This window comes from Zosterops lateralis (genome assembly GCF_965231275.1).
Source record: "Zosterops lateralis genome assembly, chromosome: 5".
NCBI classification, from domain to species: domain Eukaryota; kingdom Metazoa; phylum Chordata; class Aves; order Passeriformes; family Zosteropidae; genus Zosterops; species Zosterops lateralis.
In genome coordinates this window covers 70019120-70039360 of record NC_139766.1, presented here as the reverse complement: position 1 = coordinate 70039360, position 20241 = coordinate 70019120, and the positions used below count along the sequence as shown (strand labels likewise).

The window sequence follows — 20241 nt, the reverse complement described above, 5'->3', positions numbered from 1 at the left end:
TGTGCAGCGCAGAGAGAAGCCATTCCTAAGCCATTTCTTATGATACAACCAAGTTTTAAGTTAGAAGAAATGAAAAGTCTTGACTGAAACCGATGTAAAAGCAAGTTTTGATTGGTTTTCAGACCCTCCTGCTTCATGCCCTTTGCCTTAGGAGCCAGGAAAATGTCTCTGATTCCCCTCCTGATCCTGCTGCTGGCACGGAGCTGCCGGTGGGGCTCAGCCAGCCCTGCTCAGCTCTGGGCTCACACAGACCCAGCCCTGCTCTGCTCTGGGGCTCACATAGACCCAGCCCTGCAGCTCTGGGCACACAGAGACCCTCAGCTGGACTTTGGGAGCTCAGCACCAGTCACTTGTACAGTTTGGGGCTGGCAAAGAGAGTCTGAGTATGGGGGGCTCGGAGCTTAAAACCAGAGACTGCATCCTGCATTCTGGACTCTGGAACCAGGCTCATAAGGCTGGTTTAGGCTCAGGTACAGTGGCTAAGCCCTGGTTTTGAGGCTTAAATCAGACCAAGAGAGCCCAGGCTCCAGAGAGCCCATGCCGCAGTCTGACTGCTCAGACCAGGCTGCTTTGGCCAACTGCAGACACTGATTACCTGAGTGATGATTTGGGGACGTGGAACCACGGTCACTCAGAGCATTTGGGCTCACAGAGAGTGAGTTGTGCATTGTAGGGCCTTGAGGCCCTGAAGTCCCGTGTGCTGGGCTTTGGGCTGCACACACTGATGTGTTTGGGGCCAGCAGTACAGCCCCGTGTCCGGGGTTTGGGCTGCACACACTGATGTGTTTGGGGGGCTGCACACACTGATGTGTTTGGGGCCGGCAGTACTGCCCCGGTGCCGTGCTGTGCTGTTCACACCGGGCTGTGCTGTTCTCACCGGGGTCACCTCAGTCGCTGCCCGGCTCGAAGGTGGCCCCGGGCACAGCGCGGTGCGGGGCTCGGCCGCCCCACGGAGAGCTCGGCACCGGCCACTCGGAGCCGCCTTTGGGGCTGGCGGCGGAGCCCCGGGGCCCCGGTTTGAGGCTCGGCCCCGGGTTCGGGCTCGAAGCGTTTGGGGCCACGAGCAGAGCCCGGCCCCGCCCGTCGGGCTCAGCGCGGGACCCGCGGCTGCCCCGGCCCCGGCAGGGCCCCGGCTGAGCCCCGGCAGGGCCCCGGCAGGGCCCCGGCTGGGCCCCGGCTGCCCGCGGCCGGAGCGGGACCCGGGCTCGAATCTCCGGCCCCGCCCCGGCCTCGCCGCAGCGCGCCCGGGCTCGGAGCGGCCCCGCCGGGAGCGGCCCCTTGGGCCGGGGCCTGCACAGCGCTCAACGAGGAGCCAAGCCATGACAGCAGCCCCGGGACAGCGGCCCCGAGCGGGGCGGGACAAGAACGGGACGGGGGCGGGACGCGGGCGGGGCGGGGCTGGCTCAGGTGCGCGGGGCGGGGCCGAGGGCATTTAAATCCCGGCAGTGACTACAGGTGCCATTCGCTCCCGCAGAGCCTGGTGGGGTCGGCAGCAGCTGGGCCGGGCTCCTCGGCGGGGCCCAGGTGACGTCTCCCTCTCTGTCCCTCCTTCCTCCCGCTCCTACCCCTTACTCCGCTCCTTCTCTCCTCCTGAACACCCTCTTCAGTCCTCTCCTTCCCCCTTGCACACAGGGGCCCCCGGGGGAGGAAAGGGGGGTGTCAGGAAGGGGAGAGGGCGCTGCTGTCTGAAACGATTTTAATTTACGGTGCAGAGTGACGTGACCACTCCTGCTGCCTGCCCCACCCCACCTCCCCCGAGGCCCCTGTCCAGAGAAGGGGGTGCCGGGGAAGGGGCTGGGCCGAGCCCCGTCCGGAGGAGGAGTCTGGGGTGGGAGGAGATGAGGGGGATGGACCCCCCGCCCCCTCCCACGCCGGTTCCCCCTCCGGAGGAGGCTACCCCTCCCACCCCCCCTGACCCCTCCTGAGAAGGGCCCACCGTGCCCCCGCCCGCCTCTCGGTGTGATGAGGGGACAGCCGGACCCCCGGCAGGGCAGGGCGGTGCTGACACCTGCGTGGGGGGACCCGCAGAGCGGCTCCGGCCCCTTTTGGGGACACGAGCGAGGGGCGCCGGGCTCCGGCCCTCTGGGCTTTATTATCCGGCGCCCCGAACCCCCGAGGGGGATAAGCGGAGACACGGAGAGGAGAAGGAACGGGGGAAGAGAGGGGAGGCCAGGAGGGGAGAGAAACACAGAGAGGGAATGGGGGAATAGAGAGGGTAAAGGGGAGGCGGGCAGGAGGCCGGGTCCGCAGGGGCAGAGGGCGCAGGGAGAAGGAGGAACAGAAGAGCAGTCGGGGTCTGTAGGGGAGCGGGGCAGGGAGGGGCAGGCAGGGAAGGCACAGCGGGAACGGGGGCGGTCGGGCCGGGTGCCCGGGGGAAGGAGAGGGAAGGAAGGGCTGGGAGGTCGGAGTTTGTAAGATGGGGCAGGGAGAGGAGGGGAAGGAGAGAGAGAGCAGGGTAAGGGCTAGGAGGAAGAAGAAGAAGAGGTAGAGCGGAGGGTCGGGGTGTGCAGGGGGGCGGGACAGAGGAAGGCCAGGTGGGGGGAGGAAGAGGAGAGCAAGGGGTGAGAGAAGTGGGAGGTTTGCGGGTGGCAGGGAGGAGAGGGAGGTAAAAGGGGAGAAAGGAAGAGAGGAAAGAAGAGGTAGAGAGAAACAGGGGTGGGAAGCCGAGGCTCCCGCGCCTCACCTGGGCCCCGCCGGGGAGCCCGGCGCGGCTACTACCTGCACCACCGAGCGCCGCTGCGGGCGCCTTCCGGGGTTTAAATGCCCTCGGCCCCGCCCCGCGCAGCCGCCCTGGAGCCCCGCGCACCTGAGGCGGCCCCGCCCCGCCCCGCCCCTGAGGCGGCACCCCGCGCCCGCCCCGCCCCGTGCGGGGCCCCTCCCGCTGCGGGCGGGGCCGGGGCTCGCAGGCGGGGGGTGCCGGTACGGGGGTATGGCCGGTACCGCTTCTCCTCGTGCCGCTGTAACCCTCCTGGTCCCCGTGCCGCGGGCAGGAGGAGCCCCGGTCCCGCGTTCCCGTCCCGCTGCGCTCCCGCCCGCGGTGGCTCCGCGCAGGCCCCGAGGAAAGGCTGGAAAGCCCCGGCCCGCACCGGGAGCCCGGGCCCGCAGTGCCCGCACCGCCGTCCCTGAGCAGCGGCCCGGGAACCGCCCGGGCCAGGAACAGACACCGCGGCTCCCGATCCGCCTCCTTCCCGGCCCGGGAACAGCCCCGGGGCCTCCGGCACCTGGAGCCGCGGCGGGGCCGGTCCGAGCCCCCGAACAGCGGCCCCGCGGCGCTCCCGGCCCGTCTCCCCCATCGGCACCGCCGAGAGGCCCCTGAGCGTCCCGGCGGCGGGAAGAGCCCCAGGAGGGAGCGCCCGACCGCGGCTCTGAGCCCTGAACCCGCCCCGGAGCCGGGGCCGGGGCCGAGCCCGGACGGCCCGGGGCCGGCGCTCCGTGTTCCCGACGCTCGCACACAGGATTTGAGGCTGTCCCTGGGCCCCGAAATGCAGGATTTGGGCTCTGTGCTCCAGGACCGGGGCGAGCCTCCCAAACACAGCGCTGAGGTCACTGCTCACAGCCCCAGGCCCGGCCCGATGTGACTTTGTCCCTGAGCCCTCCACACCTTCACCCCCACCAAAAAAAGACCCCACAGGCCTTAAGGCTCCGATTCTGAGACCAGAAAAATGCCTAGTCTCCGTTCACAGGATCGTGGCATTGACTGTGGACATCCCCACAGAGGTGACAGGGAATGGAGCTCTCACACATTTGATTCTGCTGTGAGAACAACTTCAGCCTGGCAAAAAACCACACGTGGGATAAAAAGGTGGGAAACCTCCCCTGAGCAGCCTGGGTGCAGCCTGGCACCGGCAGGGCAGGGTCCTCAGGGGAGAACTTGCTCTGTGCTCCTTGAGCAGGATTAGGGGATGGCCACAAGCTTTTAATATTCATTTTAAAGACTATCACATCAACTGATACCAGTGTGCATTATGCAAAGCAGCCGCAATGTCTGCAGGCTTCAAAACAAAGATAAACAACCTTGTTTTCCTTTCCTTCTTTTATGCAATTATACCTAGGTAAGATTAATAATACCTGATGACATTTTCTTCTTAAAACCCTGGCCAATGCCATGCTGCTGACTGGGTTTCAGAAAGATGAAAGCGATAAATTAAACGTGATACCCCATCTTTGCATATGCAGCTTTCCAGTACAGAAATCCCTGGATGGACCCACGGGCTCCTCTGCCAGTGTTATCTTATGTTTTGTCTTACTCCAATCTCATCAGGATACCCGAAATCCAAGCTGTTCTGCTTCTCACACCTCTGCCCATGACATTTGCATGGCACATGTCGTTATCAAACACATAATGGCAAAACAAATTTCATCTTGTTCTTTCTGCAATGAATAGTACAATTTGGGGAGCTGGGGCTGGGAAATGGGGTGATACAACTCCTGAGCAGCTCTCAACATGATCTCAACATGGAGCTGCTTTTTTCCAAGTCTTCCCCTGTAGGAAACACAGTCTGTAAAATGTCACCAAAGCAGAGATTGCTGCTGAAGCTCTTTGCCCTTCCTTAGCACACAAGGGAAGAGCCATCCATGGGGGTTAACGTGCCTTATTCCCACTTTTCACTGCTCTTGGATCAACCTATGTGTTAATTTAGATCTTTCTGATGAGTCTTGATCTTCTTCTAGTGGAATCAAAGCACAGTGAGGTAGGGCAGAGGTGAGCCAAACCCCATCTGTTTGTATGGCCTTTCCAAGGTGCTCCTCCCTGGGAATTGCCCGTTCCCTACACCTGACAGGAGGTCAGAGGGGATTCAGAGGACAGTTAGAGGTTGGGGGAACAATCCAGACAATCCTTGGCCATGTGTACGGTAAGAACGGTCAGATTTGCTCAGAAAGACGCTAAGCTGAGCAGAGGTGGGAGGAGAGGAGAGAAAGGCTGGTTCCCATCCTGATCTCCAGGCGGGGATGAGGCCGAGCACGCAGCCAGGGAGCCTGTTGGAATCCCGGCACAGGCACTCCTGGGAATCTGCGCTCCCGCTGCACGGAGCCATCCTCTCCCTGGCTGTTAAACTGCAGGAAAACCCCGGGATCGTGCCCTGGATGCTCGGCCGGAGCTCGGCTGTGGCTCAGCTGTGCCAGGTTTGATTATCCGGCAGCACCGGGCGGGACTGTCAGGCCGAGCACTTCCCTCGGTCCGTAACAAAAAGCAGCTGAGCGCCGGCCCCGAGCTTTGGGCAGTCAGTGGAAGGCTCTGATTGTGCCTGGCGGGATCAGGAGCGCATTCCTGCCTGGCTGTGGCGCTTCTGCCGACTCCTGTGCCCCGAGGAACAGCTGCTCGGGCAGGCCGGGCGTGGCTCCCAAACTTCTGCAGGAGCTGCAGCGTTTCCCCTTTATTTTACACGGTGTTGGTGGCTGGGATGTGTTCAGAGCAAGGCAGACTGTAGAGTGAGGGATGTTCCTGGCTGGAACACGCGGCATCTCAGGCTGATCACCTCCATCCCTAAGGAATCAGTGACATCCCAACCATTACAGCCAGCAGGAAACTGACCTGGAGAACTCGGGAACAGAAACATTGTTCGGGCACTGTAACAATCTGATGTGACCAGAACAAACGTTTCTGACCTCAGGGAAGGTTCCCAGTGTGACAGGAAGAGCTGCCTGAATCCCAGTGTCCCCGGCCATCCTCCAGAGGGAGGCTGTGGACACTTCCCAGCCCCATGGGCTCATCCCACCTGAGCTGCTGCTCCCTGAGGGGATTCCAACACTGCCCTGCTATGGTCCTTCTGAGCTTGTCTGTCCGGCTAGCTTGCTCTTCAGATACCATATAAATGAGTTAATCCTTTGGGTCCAGATTTCAGACAGAGACGTGAACTTGCTTGGAAGAATGGAGCGGACTCACACTTGGTGTTGCTTTGGAGGGTGTTTATTCAGGGCGAAGGCCCAGGTGGTCAAAGCGTGAGTGAGTGCAAAAGTTCTGGCTTGCCCTTATCAACATGGGCGTTACAGATGGAAATGAAGGGGAGGGGTTTAGGCACCGGGGGGCTGGACTTCGACATGTAAGGGAAAAAGGGGTATGGATGATACCCAAGGCCTGGCAGAGCCACCTGGCTTGCAAGAGCCTTCAAGTATCAGGGAGTACAGATAACATACAAAGTTATACAATAGCTTAGGCCAAGGCTGTTAAGAGATAAAATGGGGATGGCTTGGGCCTATCATGTGGCTTGATTACAGCCATTAAGGGAAACGGGGTGGGAGTGGATGAACACCTATAGAAACTTAACAAAAATTACAGACATTTTAAAAAACCAAAAATGCACACTGCAACACCCTGCCTCGGCCCAAGGCCTTTCAAATATTCCAGCAGGAGGACAGAGAAGCCCAGGGATAAACAAAGGCCTCTAGGAAGGCAGAGTATTTACTTCATTACTAAAAGGCAAATTAAGAGTCTTTTGTCCTCATAGTTTATGTTGCCTTTTGCCCTTTGCAAGTCCTAGCACATTCCCCTTTCAGCATTTCCCTGCCCTGCCCAGGCTGCCTCTGTCTGGGCTCCCTGAGCAGCTCCTGGTGTCAGCCTGGTCTGTTCTCTTTAGCTCCAGCCCCTCTCCATTGGCCCTGGCTCCTCACTGCTCCACCCCCGGGAATTCGCGCCCGGGAACAAGCCGGGATCCCTTCCCCTGGCCCAGGGAAGCCCTGGGGTCACCCCTGCACACATTCCCAGCTGGGCTGCTACAAACCTTTGGTGAACTTTGGTGTCCCAGGGCTCAGGGACCACTCCCAGTGCAGCACTGGAGAGCTGGAACCTGTCCTGAGGATCGGGATTGATGGACGTGGTCACTGGAAACCATCCAGGGATGTTGGACGCAGTTGTTATGGGAGGTGCAGCCAAGGCTCCCCATCCCCTGCTCACTGAGGTGTCACCATCACCTCAGCCTGGTACAGCTGATACACAAATATCTGCTCTGGGGCTCAGCAGTAACTCCAGGGGCATTCATGGGAATGCAGATACAATGATCCAGGCTCTGGGTTTGAGGCTGTGATCAAGATTCATTTTCAGTCATTTTAAACAATTATTTCACCTCATTGCTTAATTCTTTCTACAGCTGGGACTCCAATCAGAGGAGAAAGGAGACAGTTCACTGGAGGCCCTTTCCTGCCAAACACTGAGGCTCATTCAGGTCCTGAGGGAAAGCAGAGCCAGGGAGAGCTGCCCCTGCCCTGCTGGAATTGCACCCTGCACTCACGGGGAGAGATGTCTCTGGGAAAATCACTCTCCTTAGTTTTGTGCCTCACAGTTCCCACTAAAATCATTGTGGCCACTGAGAGTGCTGAGCATCACTGAGCAGCAAAGGAGACATTCAGCAATCCCATAACCTGGCAGAAACTGTTGTTCGTGATGGCCTGAGCCCTGGGCTGAGAGTTACAAGGGTAACAGCAGTAACAGCCACCCTGATATTCCCCAGAAACAGGAGAAACTGCTTCTTCCCTTTGTTGGGAGAATGTCTATTGTGCATCTCCAAGTTACACCTCAGCACTCACTTGGCTTCTACAGATACTAATTCTTTATTCCTTCCTCACAGGGCACCTCCACCAGTTCCATCTTCTGCCTGTTGGGCAATGCTCCTCCTCCTTATTTAAAAGGTGAGAGCAAGGAGAGCTTTGCAATTGCCCTTCACTGAGGTCCTCTCACATCATCTCTCACTCCTTTCATTTCCTTACCAGTAAGGAGAAAGATTAAAGGGGAGAAAAAAAGTGTGTTATGGTCTATGCCAGGCCAGAAAGTGGCCTGAAGAGACATATTTTATATTTTGGATTAACTCTGGCTGTATAAAACCAAAGTCAATTGGGATTTCCTAAAAATAAAAAAAATAAAAAAAAAAAAAAAAAAAAAAAGGAGATTATCAAAGCTATTTATAGAGTCAGATTAAGGTCTGTTCCTCAGGGTTTTAGCTTTTGGCACTTCTGTGAGCAACAGGAAACACAGACTGTGAGTAACTGTGACAGACTGCACAGAAGAGGACTCTGAACTCATTCCCCATCCAAACCAATTGAATTGGCCTGGACAAGGGACAGGAATTCCCTTGGCACTGTCACTGCTGCCCAGTCCTTGGCAGGGTGACCTGCAGTGCCCCCGTTGGCACTTCTGGGGTCCAGTGGGCACGGCCAGGGGCTGTTGGACCTCACTGAGCTCACTCCTCTGAAGGGAAACTTGGTGGAATTGCTAAGGAGATCCCTTCCTTCCCTGTTTTCCATTTGTGTCCTGTCCCAGAGAAGCCCCTGTGGCTCTGGGGCAGCAGAGCAAAGGCCTCACTCCCTGTGCTGGGATGTCACATCCCAGGCCCTGGCACAGGGAATGAAGTCCCCCAGGTGTCCCCCCAGCCCCAGCACAGCTCTGCTGCTAGGGAGGAGGAGCCCGGCCCCGGGGGCTTTGGCACTGCTGGAATTCTCTGTCACAGGCTGTTGGTGTTATCTCAGCATCCCAGGGACTCCACAAACCACACTGGGCACTTCAGAGCCTCTGCACTGAGGGCTTTGGGCTACAGCTCTGACTGGAACTCTTCCTGAATGCACTTGTGAAGGAAGTAACTTCAATTTATGCTTTGTTTGTTTTAGCATTATTTATCAAGTGGCCCAGTTAATTTTTTCTTTGTATCAGTTCTGGATTGAGCCTTTATAGAGCTAGATTAATTTTTTTACAGGATGATGTGTCACATCACTCCTGAGCTGAGCCCAACTTTGAACAGCCTGAAGTGCACAGCACTGCCAAGACCCAAGGAAATAATTTCTTTGTAGGCAGCCCAAAGCCCATTTGATGTTTCACAATTGGACCCAGTGATCTCAAGGTTTTTTTCCCAACCTAAATGATTCTATGATTCCATATTCCCAAACTCAGAGGAATCCAGACAAACAGATGTATTGTAGAGAAAGTAACTTTTAGGAATGTTTATGTAAATTACAATAATTTCTTTTCCCCAACAGATGGACTATTTTCTGCTGAGTATAAAGGTGCATGTTTTTCTACACAAAAGTTGTAATTTACCTGACATCTCCTACCATCCTAAAGCAGAGCAGTAAGATGCAGCCACAAGGAGAAACAGCCAGCCACACCCTCTGCCCAATCCAGGGACGAATCCTGAACTGGCTCCTAAGAGAGATCTGGAAAGTTTAAGGCTAAAGTCACCGGACTATGAGGACTGGCCTGGCCTCTCCCAGGCTACAGTTCCCTTTTTTGGGGTGAAATTTACTGGGCCATGGCAGAAAATTCTGTTTTGCAAAGTATTGACTTCTTTTTCTCCCCTGCCCATGAATATCTGATTGTTTTTTTGAATTCCTGAGAACTTCCTGCATCAGCAGCAGTCTGTGGTGCCACGCTCAGTGGGTTAAGGACCTCTCATTTTTCAAACTGTCACATCATAACTTCAGCTGCTGACCCCAAGTTCTCTCACTGAGGAAAACAGGGAACCATTGTTCCCGGAGATGTTCCTCATCAAGAGTTGTGGACCATCCTGTTCCTTATCCCAATCAACTTTGTTCTCAGTTTTTGTATCCATACTAATTTTACTATGCCAAACTCTCCAGCTGAACCTGCAGTGCCACTGTGGACATACAAGGAATAAACTGAGTTGGTTCAGGTTTTTTCAAAATATTTTCAAACTCCTTTGTCTATTTTTCAGTTCCAGAAACACAGATTAGAAAAACACAAAGTATCTTTCTTGGAGTTCTTCTGACAGTGAGATCCTGTAAACCTGTTTTGTCAGGAGGGCACCTTTGAAGGTTTAGTTATGCAGTCAGGTTCATTGACAGAGTAGTCCCAATGGACTGGGAAAACCTGGCACTGCCTGGACCCCCCAGTACTCCTCAGATGTGACATCCATCACTTTCAGTCTGTTTCCGGGGAAGCTAAAGCTGAGCTTTTGGCAGCCTCAGGAATGCTGATGGGGAATGTCCCCAGGCAGTTTTCAGGAGCATCCTCTCAGGCTCAGCTGATAAGGAGCAGATTAACCCACCCTGGATGTCTTTTGTCTCCAGCACTGATATTCTCATCTGTCAGATGGTGCTGCCAAGGAGCAGCTTTGACCTTTAAGGCAGGAATATGTGAGGTGCTGTCAAAATGGATCAGGAACTCAAAATGGATGTGATACAGCATTTCCCAGAGTGGAGAGAGAGAGTTCACTCCTTATGCCCCCCAGAGGACCCCGTTCTCTAGAAAGAGCAGTGGCAAAAACCAAATCTCTGCTTTACTCAAAGACACTCCGGTGAACTTGACTGTGCTTGCAAGGGGAGGTGAACAATAAAACACTGGGGCCTGCCCACAGCAAACCCGATTGGTGTGACTGTGACTGGTCACCAATTAACACCCGAGTGCTCCAGTTCTCCCTTTGATGTCAGAGCACCTTCTGCTCTTGGTTACAACACACCAAAGTCATCACACCCCTTTGTGTTCACCTCTTCATTACTCAATCCAAAACAAGAAGATTTATGATTGCAGTTCTCAAATAAGTTTCCTTCTTCAAGTTATTTCTTCAGATTTGGCACAAACTCCCTCAATATAATAAATAAGTCTAATTGGCTTACTAACAGAGGATTTAGCTGTACTTTTCCTAATAAATCCAAGCAGTTTCAGTAGAACGTGTGCACAGTAATTTTTCTTTTCTATCCCTTGCTTCATGACTTGCCTCTTCACTTTATTATACTCAATTTTATATTTCAGATTTTAAGGTGAAGAAAAATCCCTCTCTCTGAAGAAGATTTTCCCATCAATTGAGCCATATATATTTTTTAATAGGGATATCAAACCCAGCCTGATGGAACAAACACCTTGAGACACCTTCTGGACATGAATGTCTCTTTAAAAATATTAAAGCTCTAAAGGTTGAATTGTTTGCAGGTTTAACTGAACTGAAAGAATAAGAGACATTGCAATAGGACAAAATGATGACTCAGGTCTCTAGGACATAATCAATTTTATAGGATTTCTCCAGCAGCCCTTGTCCATAGAGATTTGCACTCCTGTTCACCCATTGAACATAGAAAATATGTACACCCACAAAAGGGTTACCAAAACGTGCCCTTGCTTTAATCTATTAACAAAACCTAAATGAGATACTTGGGAAAATCCTAATGCAAAGAAACACTTTGAGTGTAGCATTTTACTATTGAATAAGCCTTTATTTTCTTAGCCAGATATTACTGTGGTGGAATCTGGCCTTTAATAGATACTTTTAACACTAATATCGTGTAATGGGATGAGAGAACCTTTGTTCCATCTGTCTGTGCTGGTTTCTGTTGACCCTACACTGACAACAAATAAATAAGTGCTGGGTTTACATAGAAATTAATGTAGTATAAAGGTAACTGTTATTCCTTTAGAAAGAGTCCCCTAAAACAACATAAAATTTCTTCCCAAGCCAGGGGAAGTTTATTTCACCTCTAGTGATTTCACTGTGCCTGTGCTAGGTGCAAATACAGAGCTGTGAAAAGGCTCATTTTAGCAGGATAACAGCTCACAGGAGTTGTTCAGAGGACTGGGCTGGAAGGAACCACATTCCCAGTGTGTGCTGGCTGGCAGCAATCGAAGATTCCTCTTAGTAAGGACCCTCTGGGGGCTGGAGAAATCAGAGCTGTGAAAAACCCGGGAAATGCTGCCTGATGGCTCCCTGCCCTGCTGGGCACCGGGAGCACTCCCTGTCCTGTGGGAGCAGCCACTCCACAGGGGCTCCTTTGGGGATCCCTGGGCATCCGATAATAACCTACTGCCCTCCCTGAGCCCCGTGCACCAAGTGAAGTGAGGAGCAGGGCAGATGTTGGGATGGCAGAACTGGGGAGCAGGGCAGATGTTGGGATGGCAGGGCTGGAGAGCCACAGCACATGGCCATTGCATCCCCAGCCTTCAACAGCCCTGGGCAGGAAGTGAGAATTGCTGTTTGTGTGTGGGAAATGTTCTCTCCTGGAAGGGGAAAAGCAGCATTCCCTTGCCCACCGTGGCAGCCCTGCCCCTCTGTCTGTCAGCACTGACACTGGCCCTGCTGTGGCTCAGGAAGGAGCAGAGCAGAGGATGGAAGGTGCTGCTCCAGCGTGGTGCCCACAGCTCCTGAACTGCCTCTGCTCCTTCTCAGGACAAGTTATGGGATCTAAATTCAGTGCCTGATGCAGCCCTGTCTGACTTCCCAGGATTGGAGCTCACTGAGCAAACCAAGGGGAAATCCCTGCAGTGTGAGGGCTGCCAGGCTGATACCAGCAGGAAGGAAAGAACTCAATGAAACTGAAAAATCACATATTTAACCAGTAGCTGGATGGTAATAACTGTTTTAGGCCAACGCTGAATTCTGTCTGGGGCCATTAATTACATGAGTCAAGCTGCTGATCTGAGTGGGAGAGAGGGGTCTGCAAACCACAGAGAGCACAGAAAGGATCCCTCCCACCAGCAGCCTGTTCAGGGCCCTTGTAAGGGGTTTGCACAGAAAATCCACTGCAACAAGGCTGGAGGCAGCAGTGAGCACCCAGCTTTTATCCGGGGAGCATCCTCTATTCCTGTGCTGTGGAGCATGAGGCAGCTCTGCTTTATGTTAAAACACAAAAAGGAGCAACCCAAGGACAGGGAGTTGCAGGAACACGAGGAAACCCACACTTCCAAAGGCAAACTTGCCTTGTTTTCACTCTCCAGAGTGAAAGGGCAAGTCTGTGTTTGCTTCATTCCCCTCAGAAGTGCCAGCCCTGGCTCTGCTGAACAGGGTACACCAGCAGGATGCTCCTGCATTATTTTATTAATTAATGTTTAATGCCCAACAGGATGTAGTTTTGGAACTGATAGATTGCTGGATTGTTATCTCCCTTAATTCTGCTCTGAGAATGATGTAGCTGAACATCCCATGGGTGACACACCATGAACAAGGAGTGATAATGGAGCTGGAACAGCAAAGCTGAGCCCTAAGCAAGGTTCCATTCCTACCATGGAGTCACCAGAGTCCATGAGCTCAGAGGCTGGGAGTCTCCATGATCTGACAGAAGAGGTCACAGAGCTGAGGGAGCCATGGAGGTACCTCAGCTCCAGGTGGAGGCACTGCCATGCTGTTCCTGCCTGGGGCACTTTGGTGCCAGAGAGAAGTTTGGGAAGGGCTCCAACACTTCCTGCCACTACCAACCCCACAGCAAGAGCATCCCTGCTCTTCCTAAAACACACATAACCCCTTTCCCAGAGCTCCATGGCCACTCACTGTGGATCTCTCCCTGTTCAAAGCACTCAGGAAGGCTCTGCAGCTCCAGCCTGTCCTCACTGCTGTGTCCGAGTTTGCTCCTGGAATTCCCAGGCCAGAAATGTCTCCATGCCCTCCACTGCCATCCCACTGCCAGGGCAGGCTTGGGAGATTATCCCTGCCTGGGATTTTCACTGCCTTTCATAAATTCCAGGTTTCCTGATTCTTCCTTTTCCCACTCCTGAGTGCTGACCAGCTCCTCAGCAAAAAAAAAAAAAAAAAAAAAAAAAAAAAAAAAAAAAAAAAAAAAAAAAAAAAAAAAAGAGGTCTTTTTACTGGTTTTTTTCTCTGTTTTTCTCTGTTGCTAAATGCAGTTTGACATCACTCAGTGACCCTGTTAGCCCAGCTCAGGCTGTGCAAACACATCCTTCAGTGAGGCTGCAGACAAATCACAGCAAACAGAGGCAGCTCTGAACTCTGCAGCCACTGTAATCCAGAGTCATCATTATGTGAAATGAAGAAATGAAGGAGGATTAAGTGATGAGCTCTGGCCAGGTGCCAGACAGTGGCACCAACAGTTGTCAAAAGGAATCAGAAATGAGCTTGAGGAAAATACCAGGCATTTTGTGTTCCTTATGGGTTTGATTTCCTGTTGACTTACAGAAAAATACAGCCCAAGAAATCTTTGGCTTCACAAATATCCTTTCCCTCACCTCCCTACAAAGGGAAATGTATTAGATGTGAATTTAGCTATAAATATTTCAGTTGTTAAGATCTTAGTTCCTACTGCAGCTTTTGCTGTACTGCAAACTTTAGCATAATACTTCAGCTTCAATAGATTTTTAAAACACAGGAAGTCTTCTTAACACAAGGTTTACTACAAGGAGTGACTTTTGGACTATCTGGACACTTTGCAAATTCTCATCACAATTCAAATTGTCTGATGAAATATGTGCTCCTGCCCCTGAAATGCCCACTGTCATGGTTTGAAAGCAAAACAAGTTAGAGGCTCCAAGTCAGAAATACAATTTAATAAGAAGAAAGGGAAAAAGGTCAAAATAAAATAAAATAAATGCAATAACACAAAGGACCACTGACAAGGTCAGAATACAACCTGAGCAGGATGGTGGAGGCAGTCCAGATGAGGTGGTCTTCGTGAAGCAGTGATCCTGTAGAAAGGTCTGGTAGCTCCGGTCCTCTGGAAATCCAGTAGGTAAGGGCTGCTTGTACTGTTCCACATCCCAGATTATATCCAAGTGAGAATGCTTGGCTCCTCCCCCTGGGTGGAGCATCTCACAATGGGATGATGAGCCGTGAAGTGGGTCCTTGATGGCCCATTAAACAGAGACAACTCCTGGAGGGAGTTACCTGTGAGTCATGGGCAAGGCATTGATGGGCCATGAGCAGAAGACAGCCCTACACTAGAGTAGTGCCCCACTTGGTTTCAACAGTTCATGAAGATGGTGATAGAATAAATACTTTGTGTACATCCTACACTGCAACCCAGGACACCCACATGGAGTGGTAGGGGGAGAATCAATTACTACACCACACTTAGTGCTGGATACATGAAACACACTGGAATAATTACATACAAAGAACGAGAAAAAATGTGGGCAACTCCTACAAGTTACTGCAAGCATCAGAAATGTTGCTAGATTTTCATAATCTCCTGATGAAGGATGTGCACAGAGATGGTTTTCCATCTCTGGGTTACTGACTGCAGGTGAACAAGGACCAGCTGTCTCAATAGTTGACCTCTCCTAGTTTGTTTTATGCCTTTAAACCAGGAACACAGTGTCAAAAATGCCACATACTTGACAAATCCGGAGGGTGATGTAGTGATGGTGTTAATTTTTCTGTGTATTCAGCTTGCAGGCCATAAAGCACACCCTGGTTGTGCTTCACAATTTCTCTCCAAAAGCCAACCAGCCCTTCCTCATAAACAAAACAAACTAAAAAATTGAAACACGCCACAATCATTGTCTTTCTCACACATCCCTTGATTTCTCACCTTTATGTACAATTTCTCCCCCTCATTTCCCAGCTTATGTAGCCTGGATTCAAACCCCCTTTCAGAAAACACGAATAAACAAATAACAGGTACTTCAGAACAAACACTGACTGTCACATCTCTTGAAAGCCTTTTCTGAATTTCTGCCCCATCGTGCACCATTGCCACCAACCCCTGCAGAATTCCTTGGAGCCCTTCCAAGCTGTGACCCTTTCCTACCTCTCTAACCAGTATCCCATTTAACTGCTGTGGTCCCAGCCCCGTCAGGGGAATGACAGAGTCTCTGGTGACACCCCAGACACATCCTGCCATTTTTGTATGGCTGCAGAAGAATAATTCACAAGGACGAAAATATTCTCTATTGTAAATGCCAAAGATGCATCAGCCTTGGGCTGCTTTTCGCTCTGCATTTCTCTTTGCAAAGAAGACGAGGCAAGTGTGGAAGGTTTCCCCTGGTTCCTGCTGGTTAGAGGGGCTGCCCACCCTTCACAGGTACATCCCTGTGGTCTCCCACTCCCGCTGGAGCCAGCCCGGAGCGCTCCCAGCTCACAACACTAGACTCAGGAAAACGCCTTTCCCACTCTCCTCCAGGAACAGACACCGCCTGGAGCCCACGGAGAACATGGCCGCGCCTCCTGCTTGCCATTACTCAAATGCCACAGCTTTATCTAAAGAGGAAAAACTCACTAACTCATCCCCCAGAATGTTACATCCAGACGTCTCTCAAACACAGCAGAACCATGTGTGCCTTCCACCAAGAAGTTCATGGCTATTACTGTTGAAAAACACTTTCTTATTTTCCAGCTTTATGTCCACAAGAGTTTATTTGGGAAGGAGGAGTTACTCTCCCCTTTTGTAGCCCATCTCACCTTCCCAGCCACTTGATCCGGGAAATGTCCCACTGCTGCTGCTCCCTTGGCATAGCTGCAGTTTGGCAACAAACTGCAGGATTGCCTTTCATCAAAGTGCCATAAAGGAGCTTCAAGTCTGTAAGAAGAGAATTCTGTCACTCAGTGCTGTATCTAAAATTTTCAATTGATGACATATTTAAGGAGATGACATGAGAAGAGAGTGCAGTCAGAAGCAATCACCGTTTGTGTTTCAGAACTCCCAGGTTCTCCACCACTTCCCATCACTCTGGTAAATGCCTTTCCTCAACACCTGTCAAGCACTTGGCATTTTTTGAAAACCAGGCAAATTATTAAGGAGCCTTAACAAGGTCTTCAGGACGTACCTGTCAGTCTCTTTTTTCCTTTTAAATATCAGGAGCTGTTTTAATTCACGGCATTTTCCATGTAAGTGGCAGTTTTCTTCTCAGCTACACCAGGCAAAATCCCAAACTCCCCTGAACTGCAGGGTAAATTGTGTGAAAAATGCCTCAGCACCATAGATAACAAAGGTTAGGATTTGTGAGGCTTGTTGAAAAAAATACAGATGCTGAGATTTGCTTCAATCACTGCAGTGTAACTGGAAATGCTCGTTTGGGAAAACTCACTTTTGAATTTTCCAGTTAGCTTTCGAGTCATATAGAATAGAATTCTATTCTATTCTATTCTATTCTGTTCTGTTCTGTTCTGTTCTGTTCTATACATATGGAAAGTTTGCCAGCTGGACAAGACCTTCAAGATAAACTGCAAGCACTTGGGCAGTATCTTTCCTCAGAGTTTTGATGGATTTTAATTAAAGACATCACTTAGAGCACAGCTTAAAAGAAGGAACCTTTCCAAAGCTGGATCCTTCATTCCAGAGCAAGGCCTGGTTTGAGACCTGCTGTGTGGACAGAGCTGTGGATAAGGCAGCTGAAGGAACTGCTTTTCGTCTCTTCTGGAAGAAAGTTCTCCTAAATTACATATTTAAACTATTTGAGGATAGAAGGTATGAGACCTAAACACACTTTGAGAATAACCTTCAGAACATGTTTCTGCCTTTACAGCTCACACAACACGAGTAACAATGAGGATCAATGAATTTAAGTGAATTTAATTTATTTCTTGCTGCACAGGTTCAGAGTACTCCTACACCTAAGAAACACTTGTGATTTATTAAACATGCAAAAGTGCAGGAAGGAAAAATTGATGAATACAAACTAATAAGGCCAGAAGGACCTGGTGAAAACCCAATAGTTGCATTGTGGGTAAAAATAATGTTCCTCCAAAGACAGCAGAATAAATTCTAAGGGATAATGCAGTAATACATTTTGCTCTGACAGGCATCCCCTTTGCCCTGATAATGTGCACATATGGTAAAAAAACAGAACTCACAATCCTTACAAATTCATGAAATGCAAACATTGATTGCACTAAAAAATGTATTCATGACAAACTGCACCTGCATTATTTTATTAATTAATGTTTAATGCCCAACAGGATGTAGTTTTGGAACTGATAGATTGCTGGATTGTTATCTCCCTTAATTTCTTTGCAATAAATTAAACCCCACCAATCTGCTTTAGACACCCTTATAGGTACAGGAAAGGCATTTGATTTATAATGTTTTCAAATAGATATCACTGTGATGAATTACCGCTTCACAAGATTAGGAGATTATTAGGTTGTGGGCTCTATTTTCTACTTCTTCACTTTCAAAGCTATGATTCAAAGAAGAAAATCCTTGTAGATGTTCCTGATTTTACAAGAAAGGTGCTGTGTGGTGAGACTGAAAATCATGGTTCTCTCTTTCTAGGCTTGGGCAAAATAGGAGTATTTGCACAGAAACCTTGGGAGAAGCAATGCCAGGTACAGATGCAGGATAGTCCTTAATTCAGACCAATAATTTTTTTCTTTTTTGCAAGGCAGGGGCTGAATTTTAACATGAGGTTGGTGCAGGGAAGGAGACAAGGAAGGTGAGAGGATGAATAGATGTGTGCTCCTGACATTCATTTTCAAACACTCACTGAAAGAAGTTTGCCTGCATGTACAGAAAAGCGTGGGCATGGCTTTGTGTATTAGGAGGAAAGATGTGGAAAGGACCTTAACCATCAGCCTGGGTGGTTCATCTCTAGAAACCTCATCCATTGCCACAGATTGATTCAGTATGTTCAATAACAGAGATTTCAAAGCAGGCATTGCAGTGCTTGTGTACAAAGTATGTGCCAACACAAAGATGTTATCTTCAAGTTTGCTGGAAGTAAGTACTTCAAATCTGAAGTTTGTTATTTAAAATGGCTTTGTTAAAAGAGTAGCAAATTAAAAGACTGAATGCCACTTTTCAAGCTGCCAGTACCCTTCAGAAATTAATTTTTAATATCTCTAATGGCGTGTTTTCCTATGGATTGCTAAAACCATAGCCTAGGGAAACCATTATTATCAACACGAGTCCAGGACATCAGACAGCTAATTAATAGCAGATCACTCTTCTCCCAATTCCATGTTTTTTTTTAAATGTGAAGATCTCCATAATTGAATGTCATGCAAAATATTATGCAAAGCATCCAGCTTTTCTCCAAGATCAGCAGGAGCTGAGTGCCATGGGAAAGGATGTGCCAGCCCAGAGTTGGAGGAGCTCTAATGTTTACTCATCGAAAGGCTACAAATGCAAATCACAGCAGGACTCAGAATGGAGCCTGGGGGAACGTGAGAATAACTGAAGCCCAGCTGGAATGAAAAATCCTCTGGAGCAACAAATTCAATATGCCAGGAAAAAAAAAAAATAGGTCTGAATTGAATAAAGTCTTGCAAGCAGACTGGCAAACACAGCAGCAAAAGTAGTGCTCAGAGGTGGAAACCAAAATAAAAAGGGGGATTACCATGATGGTAATGGAGACCTGAAACACATTAATTAATTGCATTCTCCCAAATTAAAACAAGGACACTGCCATTCCTCAACTCCTGCATGGAACCAAGTGCTTCAGCCTTCTGCTGTCCATGCACAACCAAGCTTTCTCTGCGTGTTCCTAATGAAATACGTGTAATATCCAATTACCAATCAGTTGCCAATTAAAGCACTATTTCCCAATAATCCGACCCTGCTAACTGAATTTCCACGCAGCCCTTGGCACCCTGCTTTATGAGCAGCTCTGTCATCCATCAGCTCTGGTGCTGTCAGGGCCAGGGATGTGCCGAGCAGATGGCCAAGGATGCTGCCTGAATTCCAACTACTGCTTTCCACACGGGCAGAGGTGGAGGGGGTGGGAACAAACATTTCCATCTGGAACACAATAAAAAATGGACCCACAAGGTGTCACTGTTGCTCCAGAGAAATCCAGCAGCCAGGGGATTTTTCTGGGCACAACCTGGGACTAGGAGTAGGGGGCTGACTCCAGTGGGGATGCACCAACAGGAGCTCTGGTTACTCTTCCTCCCTTTTCCAAACTCTACATGCCCAGACATTCAGAGAGAAATCCAACAGCCCCACCTATCCAAGCGCCACCAAGTTGTTCCTTCCCTCTGCCAGTTGCTCCCTGCTGTCCTGCTGCCAAGTCCCAAGTGCCTCTTGCCAAGTCCCCACGTTGGATGGGATCAGGCTCTGCCATTGCTCCAGCTGGTGGAGCTGGAAAAGTGAAGGCAGCTGGTCCCAGGTGCTTTCAGACCCCGCCTTCAGCTGCCTCGGGGAACCAGAGAGCAAAGGAAACAAGTCCACTGTTGATCACAGCACACAACAGCCACCATGGGCTTCCTTGGGCCCAGCTGCTTCATTCCAATGAAATATTTACAGCAAAAAAATAAAGGTTTACTGCAGTAAAACCTGTCATAACATGTAATTTGAGAGCATGATTGGCTGTATCCAAGCCTATATATTCCCAATTTTAACCAAAAAAAAGAGACTCATAGCATTTCCCCTGTATGGAAACACATCCACTGCAAATATTCCAGCTTTTGTAGGAACAAAGATTCAGACAAAGCAAGAGGACATCCTCACAGTATCAGTGTCAGCATTCCCTAAACAGTTGTCTGTGGATTAACTGTGCCAGTTTGTTTTCCCCAAGCTCTGAGAGAAGAGGCCTCAGTGGCTCCTCTGTGTGTTTGATGATTTCACTGGAACTTCTCAGCACCACTGCTGGAGGTGGATGTCCAGCTATGTCCACCAGTGCTGCATGTCTGGGATGAAAGGAAA

General features: G+C 50.4%; 1 long non-coding RNA gene across 1 annotated transcript; it reads left to right on the top strand.

Annotated features, from left to right (window-relative positions):
* Positions 1–1469: 1469 nt before the first annotated feature.
* LOC310909941 lies at positions 1470–10439 on the top strand. Its single transcript, XR_014590219.1, has 3 exons — positions 1470–1524; positions 7563–7623; positions 8962–10439. It is a non-coding gene; the product is annotated as an uncharacterized lncRNA (long non-coding RNA).
* The last annotated feature ends 9802 nt before the right edge of the window (positions 10440–20241 follow it).